We start from the raw sequence: 13,242 nt of genomic DNA, 5'->3' as shown, positions 1-13,242 counted from the left end.
AACAAAATAAAATCATGACGTAACACTAAAGTTTCCTGTTCCCCCACCCCTCTAGTTCTGAGGGCAGTGGTGATGATCAAGCCCAGGTCATGGCAGAGGGATCTGAGGACTGTAACGCTCAGCTCAGCTGGCTGAGAGGTCACTTCCTCAGGGTTTGTCCTTCTCCTTCCCACTCTGGCGTCTGTGACCTGTGACACCTCTCTTCTGATTGTAGGCAGGGTCTTGGGCTGTGTTTGCTTCTACACCTTGTTCCGTGATAAGCCACAGTTCATGTAAAACCCCTTCTTCCCGCACCTTTATGTCTTCCCATCCTGTCCCTGTTTCCTTTCACTTGACAAACCTTCATCTCTGGGCCCCCACAGTGCCACCGTTCTCCTTTAGCTGTTTCACCCGTGTCAACTCTCAATCCACTCCCCCCTTCTCCATACTCCACTTTAACTGTTAACTAAAAGCTGAGAACACTGTACAGACACATGCCATTGGACATCCGTCCAGAGATCAACTTCACTGCAGTAGTAGCAGGTGACTTTGGTAGTCCTCTGTCACCACTGACAGGTCCTCCCAACAACAGAACAGAGAAATATGCTAGTCAGGTGACAGCACAGGTCAAATGTAGCAGCATCTCCCGTACATCCCACCCAACACTGCTAACAGCGTCACAGCAGCCCGCGTGACTTTATCCAGAGTAGACCACATTAGGACACAAGGCAGGGCTCAACAAATACAGGAGACTGAAATGATTCTATCTTACCTGATTGAAATGGAATAGGACTACAAATAAATACCCAGAGAAACCCTACAAGCATAAACTCATGGAGAGGAAGCAGTATGCTTTATTCAGAGACTGAATCTTTCAAGAAATCAAGAAAGAAAACAATTCTTTGAATCAAATGAAAATACACATCCTCCAACCTGTGGAATCCACCAGAAGTATCTCCAGAAGGTAAGTTTGTAGTTCTTGCATTAGGAAAGAACGATAGACCTAAAGCTCTGGGAAAAGATTAAGCCAAACCTCAAATCAGTACACAGAAACCACTGAGATCAGGGTAGAAGTCAATGAAAGGACGAAAAACATCCAATAGAATCAACGAAACAAAGGTGGTCATTGGAAAAAAAATTACTGTCAAGCTTGTGCCCAAAACTAAGCAAAAGAAAGAAGATTAAATCAAAACAAATTAGTAATGAGAAGCTGTCACAACAGATAGCCATTAGCTTTAGAATGTCGTAAGTTTGCCTTGAAAACATTCCACTAAATTGGAAGGAAAGAGAGAAGCTGCTGAGGCTGTGGTCACACTGGGCCCAGGCTATCACCAAGGACCATGTCTGGGTCCAGGTCCATGCAGCAGTGGGGGTGGGGAGCTCTGGTCCCAAGGGGTAAGCCTAGGAGAGCAGGCCCCACACCTTGCCTGGGCAGCACAGTATAGAGCTGACCCTGGTCTTCTGAGCTAGGGAGAGCTGACCACAAGGGCATGAGAGCAAGTGAGCTTGCCCTACCGGTAACCCCACTAAACCCCAACATTTACCCCATCAGAGAACTGCTGGGGTGTGCAGGCATAAGTTCTTTGCAGCCCACTTTTAATAACAGTTCAACCTCTCTAGCCCACCACCCAGCAGAGGCAGTGGAAGAGAAGAGTTATTAGGATGTGGGGGAAGTGGGCCTGTTCAGCGTATTCTTTTGGGGTGAGCTTGATCTTCTTTGGCAGCAGTTGAGTCCTGAAGCAAACACCAAATACAACCCAGCAGCTGCAGACCCGTCCTCTCGGCAGGCAGACACCAGGCAGCTCTAGTTCAGTCCTGAAGGAACCTCAAAGCTCCCCAACTGAGCTGAGGCAAGGCTACTTCATGAGCAATTCTTGGGCAAACTCTCAATGGTGGCGTTATCACAAGTTGAGCTCAACAACATTATGTAACGCAAACCAATACATGCATGTCTTTATGGAAGAATATCAAGGCAGAGCAAAGCCATGCTCAGTGCTCATCTCCCACTGTCTGTGCGGTCATATTTATACTCCTTTATAAGAGTGTCATTTCACGTGTCTGCTATATCCAAGCATCCTTTCACCTGTGTGCCCCAGCAAAGCATCATTTCACATAACTTTCCAAAGAACTAGACGTTTCTACATCAGGAGTGCATGAAGGAGCCAGTTCTGCAGAGCCAAAGCTGCAGGATCTCTATGATAGAGAGCAACAAGAGGATGTCCTAGAGGACTCTAGGAAGGATCCAGCATTGATAGCGTAGCAGAAGCCAGAGGCCTCGAACTAAACCAGAGACTCATTGCAACCAAGTAAAGATGTATGGACAAAAGGGTCTATTGCTTGACACACTGCAGCTTCCACTGCAAGGTTTGTGTGTGTGTGTGTGTGTGTGTGTGTGTGTGTGTGGCAGGAGGTTGGAGGGTGGAGGGCAGATATGGAGGGGAGAGATAGTGAGGAGGTTGGGATACATGATGCAAATTCACAAAGAATCAATAAAAGTTATAAGAAGGGGTTGGGGATTTAGCTCAGTGATAGAGCGCTTGCCTACCAAGCTTTACCAGCAAGGCCCTGTTGTCCTCAGCTCGAAAAAAAAAAAAAAAAAAAAAAAGGTATAAGAAGAAGTGAAACTAAATTTATATCGCCCTCCATAAAAATTAATTCCTTGAGGCTGGGGAGATGGTTCAAATATATATATAAATATATATATATATAGATAGTTATATATGTGTGTGTGTGTGTATATGTGCACCAGAAGAATGAATATACATATATATATAAAATCTGAGGTGAAATAAAATATATATTTCATTGTGCTTGCAGAAGATCTGGGTTCTTTTCCCAGCAACCACATAATGCTTCACAATTATCCATTACTTAATGGATATTTCCAGGGCACCTGCTGTCTTTTAGGGGTACCAGGCATACATGTGAGCACATACAATTAACTGTATAGGCAAAACACTCATAAAACATTCATACAAAGCACTCATACAAAACAAATCACAAACAAATAAAATACCCTAATGGATCAGGGGAAATACCCAGACAGCCACCAGTTGATGCATGGAAATGAAAATGGTATACTTATACAATTTATTCAGTTAAGCAAAATGAAATCCATGGGTAAATGAATGGGTCTGGAAGAACTGATTCTGAGTGAGGGAACTCAAACCAGAAAGATAAATACCACAGTTTCTCTCATTTGTTGATGTTAGCTTTGAATCTTAAGTTGTATGTTTTGTTTGGAATACCCATAGAGGTCAGAAATTATTAAGAGGCTACATGGGGATTACCTTTAAGGGAGAGAAGCTAGAAAGGAATGCTTCAAGGGCTTAAAGTGGAGTAATAGACAAGGAAGAATTTAATTGGGGTCAGGGAAGAAAGCAGTGTACAAAGGGAATATGGATGGATAGAAAATTCCAAAAAAAAAAAAAAAAAGGTTATTTGGATACTACCTACTACCATAGAAGCTTCCGTAAAAGGTTAAAAATATATAGAGTTAAAAGAGAATTCACCCTGTGATAGAGCCATAATGCTCCTAATACTCATCACACGCTGAACAATAGAAACCCAGTCACCGTACAGACCTATAGCTAAAGTCCCTATGCACTGGAGTCACAGCATGGAAAGAACTTGAAAATTACGTGGGAACATCATTATCCCTACTGGTCTAGCTTTCATGGTGCCGGGAGGCACTGCGCATGCTATTAAAGAAAAGTAGTCATCAACCTGTGAATCTTGGCAGCTATTGACTGGCATGGAAAGACGTGTCCACTGGTACAATAGTGGCACAGACATCAGTAGATAACCACTTTCTGGTTGAATATAAGCCCCAGTCCATGACATGAAACCCATGCCTGACACCAGGAACTCGTGACCAAAGAGTTCTAGCGGAGAACCTATTACTATTCTGCTAAGTGGGCATAATATTTAACCAGTGGTCACTTAGCTAATGACTTATGTAAGGCTATGCACATAGATCAATGCATGCCAACTTCAGAGAAGCTTCTATTTGTAGTAGATGGTAATTAAAACAGTTCCACACAAGGCCAAGGAATGCCCATCTCTAAATGGGACATATATATCGCACATACCCCAGGGCTCGGACCATTGTGAAAGGGGGTAGAAAGATCATAAGAATCAGAGGCAGGAAAGAATACAAGGAACAGTCTTTTGGTTATGGCAGAGCTGTTGCACATAAGAACTCAGCAGTTATGACAGCAAACACAAGACCAGCCCAAGCTCAATACAGACCAAATGTCAGTATGCAGAGAGACAGTCCGCATGAGGTCCCACTCCTAGCTAAGGAGCTATATGCAGTTGGTAGCTGCTGGGAGAAAAGAGTCCGTTTTCTACAAGAGTGTTATCTGTAGGAGGTTACGTACACTCCAGTGGAAGGCCACACATCCAGAGAATATATGAGCAGCACAAATTTAATTGGTGAAAAAAAGACCAAGTTGTGTAGCTAAGGAAAGGAGTAAGGGATGGATATGATGGAAACACTGTGTACAAAATTCTCAAAGAACTAATATAAACCCCTGAACCCCTGAAACAACATGAAAACAAAAAACAAAACAAAACAACAACAAAAAAACACCCCTCAAAATGAATTTTAAAAAAAAAAAAGAAGATGGTTGACTCGGGACAAGCAACCTGAGCCTTCATCTCCTGGGGCCTCTTGGCTCTGCAGACGAATATTACACAAACTTTTTTTTTACGTCTTTTATGCTTTTATTCACTTTTGTGTGGGAGATGCACATGAGCCATGGTGTGCTGTGCAGATCAGAGATTAACCAAGGGAGATGGTTCTCTTCTATTGCAATATATGAAGGAGCGAGTCACGACAACTCACTTCAGTAAGTTTAATGTAAAGGATTACTGGGGCAGCAGGTGGTGGTGGTGCGCTCCCAGCACTTGGGAGGCAGAGGCAGGCAGATCTCCAAGGGCAGCCTGATCTCCAAGGCCAGCCCGGACAGAGTGAGTGCCAGGACAGCCAGGGCTACACGGGGAAAAACAAGACAACAAAGCAAATCAAAAAGCTTACTAGGGGCAATGACAGGAAAGAGCCCAGCTTTGCATCTGACTACATAAACACAGTGGACAGCAGTTCCTTGGCCAAATCTCCCCTGCTTCCTATGATTGCCTTTACAAATAAGGTTTTCGTGGAATGTGCCCTCCCCCTGCTTATGTGTGACCCAAGGTTGTGAGGTTACAACACAGGGCATAAGCATGGGAAACCTAAAGCATTTTCTACCTTACAGAAAAAAAGCTTTTTAACCACCGGCCTTAAGTGTAAACTCCATACTGAAGCCACATGTGTCAAAGTAGTGCCTTTCACTAATGTTTAAGTGGACAGGCAGGCATCAGCATCAGAAGGGAATCCATATCATGAAAGGGAGAATCCAAGATGCCCAGACAAGGGGACTTACAGCTCATCGGTACAGGGCTTTCCCAGTATATAGGAAGAAAAAGAATGATTTTAAAAATCTAAACCATGATAGGTTAGAACCTGCCTCCGTGTAACATGGAGAGTGGACAGGGTAACAAAGGATAGAGTTGGTGGGTTTCTGCCTACACTTGGAACTGAACTGAACTGAACCAAACTGGTCCCACAGCTCCCTGCACCCAAATCCTGTGGGGGAGAGAGCTGGACCCTCAGAAGTGCGGACAATCCTGAGAACTCAGAGGAGACAACTACTTTCTGTCCACATTCTTGACCCAAGAGGAAATGGCCTAATGCCATCTGTGCCCTCTGGGCACTGGGACTTAGGAGCAGTCAGGGCCAAGACCCTTGGGTTTTTGCCTACACCAAGAGCTGAAAACAGTTGCCAGGAGCACATATACACCAAAGAGCAGAGGTAAGACCAACTCTTCTGCACCAAGCAACCTGCCTGGAGGCTTCAGGTCACACAAACCCAGGAGCAGCTCTCTGTTCCCAGATCCAGCTGAAAGAAAACAGGTCTACAGGAGTGCTGACATACAGGCCTACAGGACGGTCTAGCCACTGTAAGAGACAGTAAGACAAACTCAACACCAGAGACAACCTGATGGTGAGAGGCAAGCACAGGAACCTAAGCAACAGAAACCAAGACACTTGGCAGCATCAGAGCCCAGTTCTCCCACCAAAGCAAATACTGGATATCCAAACACACCAGAAAAGCAAGATTTGGATTTAAAAATCACATTTTATGATGATGATGGAGGACTTTAAGAAGGATATAAATAACTCCCTTAAAGAAATACAGGACAACACAAGTAAACAAGTAGAAGCCCTTTAAGAGGGAACACAAAAATCCCTTAAAGAATCCCTTAAAGAGTTACAGGAAAACATAACCAAACAGGTGAAGGAATTGAACAAAACCATCCAGGATATAAAAATGGAAATAGAAACAAGAAAGCACAAAGGGAGACAACACTAGAGAGAGAAAACCTAGGGACAAGATCAGGAGGCATAGATGGACGCATCACCAACAGAATACAAGAGATAGAAGAGAGAATCTCAGGGTCAGAAGATACCATAGAAAGCATTGACACAACCAAAGAACACAAAACACAAAATGCTTCTAACCCCAAATATCCAGGAAGTCCAGGACACAATGAGGCGATCAAACCTAAGGATAATAGGTATAGAAGAGAGTGAAAACTCCCAACTTAAAGGGCCAGTAAATATCTTCAACAAAATTATAGAAGAAAACTTCCCTAACCTAAAGAAAGAGATTCCCATAAACATAGAAGAAACCTACAGAACTCCAAATAGATAGGACCAAAAAGGAAATTCCTCACGTCACGTAATAGTCAAAACATCAAATGCACAAAGCAAAGAAAGAATATTAAAAGCAGTAAGGGGAAAAGGTCAAGTAACATATAAAGGCAGACCTATCAGAATTACACCAGATTTCTCACTAGAGACTATGAAAGGCAGAAGATCCTGGGCAGATGTCATACAGATCCTAAGAGAACACAAATGCCAGCCCAGGCTACTATATCCAGCAAACTCAAATAACATAGATGGAGAAACTAAGATATTCCATGACTAAACCAAATTTATACAACATCTTTCTACAAATCCAGCCCCTACAAAGGAAAATAGATGGAAAACTCCAACACAAAGCAGGAAACTACACCCTAGAAAAAGAGTAATCTTGCAACGACACCAAAAGAAAATAGACACACATAATTCCAGCTCTAACAACAGAAATTACAGGAAGCAACAATCACTATTCATTAATATCTCTTAATATCAATGGATTTCAATTCCCCAATAAAAAGACATAGACTAACAGACTGGATATGTAAAGAGGACCCAGCATTTTGCTGCATGCAGGAAACACACCTCAGAGATAAAGATAGACACTACCTCAGAGTAAATGGCTGGAAAACAACTTTTCAAGCAGATGGCCCAAAGAAACAAGCTGGAATAGCCATTGTAATATCGAATAAAATTGACTTTCAACCAAAAGTTATCAAAAAAGATAAGGAAGGACACTTCATATTAATCAAAGGAAAAATCCACCAAGATGAACTCTCAATCCTAAATATCTATGCTCCAAATACAAGGGTACCTACATACATAAAAGAAACCTTACTAAAGCTCAAATCACACATTGCACCTCACACAATAATAGGAGATTTCAACACCCCACTCTCATCAATGGACAGATCATGGAAACAGAAATTAAACAGAGAAACTAACAGAATTTATGAACCAAATCAACTTTACAGTTATTTATAGAACATTTCATCCTAAAACAAAAGGATACACCTTCTTCTCAGCACCCCATGGTACCTTCTCTAAAATTGACCATATAATCGGTCTCAAAACAGGCCTCAACAGATACAGGAAGATAGAAATAATCCCATGCATCCTACCAGATCATCACAGACTAAGGTTAGTCTTCAATAACAACAAAAATGAGAGAAAGCCCACATATACATGGAAGTTTTACAATGTTAACTTGGTCAAGGAAGAAATAAAGAAAGAAATTAAAGACTTTTCAGAATTTAATGAAAATGAAGGCACAACATACCAAACTTATGGGACACAATGAAACTGTGATAAGAGGAAAAATCATAGCTCTGAGTGCCTCTAAAAAGAAACTGGAGAGAGCATAACATTAGCAGCTTGACAGCACACCTAAAAGGTCTAGAAGAAAAAGAAAAAGAAGCAAATACACCCAAGATGAGTAGACAGCAGGAAATAATCAAACTCAGGGCTGAAATCAACCAAGTAGAAACAAAAAAGACTATACAAAAACAAAACCAGGAGCTGGTTTTTTGAGAGAATCAACAAGATAAACCCTTAGCCAGACTAACCAGAGGACACAGAGAGTGTGTCCAGATTAACAAAATCAGAAATGAAAAAGGAGACCTAATAGAATCTGAGGAAATTAAAAAAATCAGATCCTACTACAAAAGCCTATATTCAACAAAACTTGAAAACTGGATGAAGTGGACAATTTTCTAGACAAATACCAGGTACCGAAGTTAAATCAGGAACAGATAAACCATTTAAACAACCCCATACCTCCTAACGAAATAGGTCATTAAAGGTCTCCCAACCAAAAAGAGCCCAGGTCCAGACGGGTTTAGTGCAGAATTCTATCATACCTTCATAGAAGACCTCATACCAATACTATCCAAACTATTCCACAAAATTGAAACAGATGGAGCACTACTGAATTCCTTCTATGAGGCCACAATTACTCTTATACCTAAACCACACAAAGACCCAACAAAGAAAGAGAACTTCAGACCAATTTCCCTTATGAGTATCGACACAAAAATAATAAAATTCTTGCAAACCAAATTCATGAACACATCAAAATGATCATCCATTATGATCAAATAGGCTTCATCCCAGGGATGCAGAGATGGTTCAATATATGGGAATCCATCAACATAATCCATTATATAAACAAACTCAAGGAAAAAACACATGATCATTTCATTAGATGCTGAGAAAGCATTTGACAAAATTCAACACCCCTTCATGATAAAAGTCCTGGAAAGATCATGAATTTAAGGCCCATACCTAAACATAGTAAAAGCAATATATAGCAAACCATTAGCCAACATCAAACTAAATGGAGAGAAACTTAAAGGAATCCCACTAAAATTGGACTAGACAAGACTGCACACTCTCTCCCTACTTATTCAATATAGTACTCAAAGTCCTAGCCAGAGCTATCAGACAACAAGAGGAGGTCAAAGGGATACAAATTGGAAAGGAAGAAGTCAAAATATCATTATTTGCAAATGATAATGATAGTATACTTATGTGACCCCAAAAGTTCCACCAAAGACTTACTAAGCCTGATAAACACCTTCAGCAAAGTGACTGGGTATAAAATTAACTCAAATCAGTAGCCTTCCTCTACTCAAAGGATAAACAGGATGAGAAAGAAATTAGGGAAATGACACCCTTCACAATAGTCCCAAATAATAGAAAATACCTTGGTGTAACTTTAACTAAGCAAGTGAAAAAATCTGTATGACAAGAACTTCAAATCTCTGAAGAAAGAAATTGAAGAAGATCTCAGAAGATGGAAAGACCTCCCATGCTCATGGCAGGATTAATATAGTAAAAATGGCCATTTTGCCAAAAGCAGTCTACAGATTCAATGCAAATGCCCATCAAAATTCCAACTCAATTTTTCATAGAGTTAGAAAGAACAATTTGCAAATTCATTTGGAATAACAAAAAAACCCAGGATAGCAAAAACTATACTCAACAACAAAAGAACTTCTGGGGGAATCACCATCCCTGACCTCAAGCTGTATTACAGAGCAATAGTGATAAAAACAAAACAAAACAAAACTGTATGGTATTGGTACAGAGACAGACAGATAAATCAATGGAATAGAATTGAAGACCCACAAATGAGCCCTCACACCTATGGTCATTTGATCTTTCACAAAGGAGCCAAAACCATCCAATGGAAAAAAGATAGCATTTTCAACAAATGGTGCTGATTCAACTGGAGGTCAGCATGTAGAAGAATGCAAATCAATCCATTCTTGTCACCATGTACAAAGCTTAAGTCCAAGTGGATCAAGGACCTCCGCATCAAACCAGATACACTGAAACTAATAGAAGAAAAAGTGGGGAAGAGTCTAGAACACATGGCCACTGGGGAAAATTTCCTGAACAAAACATCATCTGAGAAGTAAAGACAACAGGCCTGGGTGTGCTTCCAGAGAACAAGCCCACAGTTAAAACCTAGCTGCTATGGAGATGACCATATCAGCAGCAGCCTCCCTTCTCACAGATTAAGGCATTGTCTACAAATTTCTAGCTAACTGTTGAGTTTACATCAATGTGAGCATTGGTGGCCACGTCCTGCTTCTTCCCTGCCTCCTGCCTGGGAGCCAGGGCCTAGCTGTTGTCTTGTGATAGGAAACCTTTCTCATTTTCGGAAAGAGACTCCTATTTCTGCTTTATGGGTCTTGGTTCCCTCTCTTGAGAGCCCTTTCCTCACTGCATGTCTCCAGAGCCTCTCCACTAACAATTTCCAACCTTATGACTTACGCTACTTTTGTTTTCTTCTCTTTTATGTGAGTACTGATGTAACACAGTGGCCATTGCTTGACTTAAAGTGGAGTCCAGCCTTGAACTGTGCTGTTGCTGGTACAGTGGCTCATTTTGTTCTAGGCATGGAGCCTTCAAGTGACTTGCTCACCTAGAAGCCTTCTAAATAAAACAGAAGGATTTCGGCGGTCACTCACTCGTTTCACGGGATGGTGGAGGCCATGCAGTGTCACCCTTACTCTGAGCAAAGAACTGTGTGCAGAGGCACCCGGGTTAGAGAGGACAGGGAGGCAGACACTTTGCTGTGTTCAAATTGAAGTCAAGGGTGCAAAAATGAAGATCAGTAAAACCTTTCACTTGGAGAAACAGAGTCATACTCCAAGGAAGAGCCATCAGCATCACCACCATCACCACCATCACCACCACCACCACCATCCTCTACCAATACCTGCAAATAGACAGCAGACCATCAGCCAAAACGAAGGCTTGACTATTGGCCTGAAGAATTTTAGGGAAACAGGAGAGAACTTTACCCAATGTAGCCATCTCTTTGTGGGCAATCTTCCCCCTGACATCACTGAAGAGGAAATGAGGAAACTTTTTGAGAAGTTTTTAAGGAAAAGCAGGCAAAGTTTTCATTCATAAGGATAAGGGCTTTGGCTTTATTTGCTTGGAAACACAAACCCTCACGGAAATTGCCAAAGTGGAGCTGGAAAATCTGCCACTCCGTGGAAAGCAGCTGTGCATACTCCTAGCCTGTCACAGTCATCCCTTACGGTCCAAAACCTTCCTCAGTACGTGTCCAACGAACTACTGAAAGAAGCCTTTTCTGGTTTTGGCCGGGTGAGAGGGCTGTAGTCACTGTGGAGGACAGAGAAAGGCCCTCAGGGAAAGGCACTGTTGAGCTCTCAGGGAAGCCAGCTGCTCGGAAAGCTCTGGACAGATGCAGTGAAGGCTCCTTCTTGCTAACCACATTTCCTCGGCCTGTGACTGTGGAGCCTATGGACCAGTTAGATGATGAAGAGGGACTTCCGAAGGAGCTGGTTATAAAAAACCAGCAATTTCACAAGGAGAGAGAACAGCCACCCAGATTTGCACAGCCTGGGTCCTTTGAGGAGTATGCCATGTGCCGGAAGGCTCTCATTGAGATGGAGAAGCAACAGCAGGATCAGGAGGACTGGAACATCAAGGAGGCTCGTGAGAAGCTGGAGACGGAGGCAGCACTCCGTGAGCACCACGTTATGCTAATGAGGCAGGATTTGATGAGACGTCAAGAAGAGCTTCGAAGAACGGAGGAGCTGCATAACCAAGAGGTTCAGAAGCGATAGCGGTTAGAACTCAGGCAGGAAGAGGAACGCAGGCCCCGTGAGGAAGAGATGCGGCAACAGCAAGAAGTGATTCGAGGGCAGCAGGAAGGATTCAAGGGAACCTTCCCTGATGCGAGAGAACAAGAGATACGGATGAGCAAATGGCTATGGGAGGTGCTATGGACATAAACAGCAGAGGCGCCATGCCCCCTGCTCCTGTGCCACCAGGTACTCCAGCTCCTCCAGGACCTGCCACTATGATGCCAGATGGAGCCCTGGGATTGACCCCAACAACAACTGAACGTTTTGGCCAAGCTGCTACAATGGAAGGAACTGGAGCAATTGGTGAAACTCCTCCTGCATTCAACCATCCAGCTCCTGGAGCTGAATTTGCTCCAAATAAACGCCGCCGATATTATAAAGTTGCATTGTCTCATTTCCTGCAGCCCTGAAAAGAAGGGCCCTTTTTGGACTAACCAGAATTCTACCCTGGAAAAGTGTTAGGTGTTCTTCCCAATAGATAGGTCTTCCCTGCTTGTTCTACTCTAGGGAGTACGCTTGAAGGCAGAGGGGCAAGGGAGGGGTGGTATTTAACAAATCAGTCTGTGGTAGAGGGCGTTATCAAGTCTGACAGGCGCATTTCTGAAGTTGATTGTTGAGGGCCTGGAGAACCATAGGAAAATGGACTCAGAGCTCCATTAATCTCGATCATATTCTCTCCCTCCTTGTCCCGCGCTACGTCTCACCAGCAGGAACGACGCGGCACACACAGGATCCTTCTGCAGAAAAAGCTTTAATGCGTCTTGAGAGGGAGAGCATAAGCTTACAATGCGGAGACGCCGAGTGAGGAATAACCGTCCCTTATATAGGAAACTATCCTCGCCTAGGACGTGTCACTCTCTGACTGGTCGCTGCCAATTATGCCAGATGACGTACCAAAACGTACGTGTCCCTTTGAGTAGGGAAGTTACCAGGCGCCCGCGTATTGCCCTTTTTACTAGGTGCATTCTGCCGGATGCCGGTGCCATCTTGTAATGGAGTATGTGAGGACAGCTCCTCACATATGTGAGGACAGCTCCTCACATATGTGAGGACAGCTCCTCGGACAGCTCCTCACACCTCCTTCCTTCTCTTCCTCCCTCCCCCTCTCCCTCCCCCCTCCCCCTGTCTCTCTCCCCCTCTTTCCGCCCCCTCATGCTTTAACTACTTTTTCATCTTTATTCCCCTCAACCCCAGAGACACTGCCATGTAAACCACAGAACCTAAACGTCCTCCAGTGACCCAGCCCAGTTCCTACACTCACTCCCAGGTGAGAATTCAGACAATGTCCACAGAGGTTACAGCATACACACGGTTCTGTTATATCTCAGATATGATCCCTTCGTGTCCTAAGGAAGACGTGTTCTCAGAGGCCTTCATGTTAGTACACTT

General features: G+C 43.1%; 1 pseudogene; it reads left to right on the top strand.

Moving 5' to 3' along the window:
• Positions 1-10,837: 10,837 nt before the first annotated feature.
• LOC116896005 lies at positions 10,838-12,263 on the top strand (annotated as a pseudogene).
• Positions 12,264-13,242: the final 979 nt, after the last annotated feature.

Source organism: Rattus rattus, chromosome 3 (genome assembly GCF_011064425.1).
Source record: "Rattus rattus isolate New Zealand chromosome 3, Rrattus_CSIRO_v1, whole genome shotgun sequence".
Classification (NCBI taxonomy): Eukaryota; Metazoa; Chordata; class Mammalia; order Rodentia; family Muridae; genus Rattus; species Rattus rattus.
Note: the sequence above shows the minus strand (reverse complement) of the source record. Positions and strands in the feature narration are given on the sequence as shown.